We start from the raw sequence: 244 nt of genomic DNA, 5'->3' as shown, positions 1-244 counted from the left end.
ACGAGATGCCTTGCGGTTCCATCTCACTATGTGCGTTCTGTGTTCAAAATACAGGGCCTTTGAGGGCCTTTGTGGGCCCGGTTTCAACAGCGATAAGCTTGGGGAACCCTTTAGTTAATATCAAAGTATTTCGGTTGATCATATTCCATGCCAGCCACCAACTAAAGGGAGAGCCTGGAAAGAGATTTCCAGCTTTGTATACTCAAAAGTATAACATACACTACATACACTCACACACGCGTGC

The sequence above is a fragment of the Octopus bimaculoides genome, chromosome 6 (assembly GCF_001194135.2).
Source record: "Octopus bimaculoides isolate UCB-OBI-ISO-001 chromosome 6, ASM119413v2, whole genome shotgun sequence".
Lineage (NCBI taxonomy): Eukaryota > Metazoa > Mollusca > Cephalopoda > Octopoda > Octopodidae > Octopus > Octopus bimaculoides.
This window is presented reverse-complemented; position numbering follows the sequence as displayed.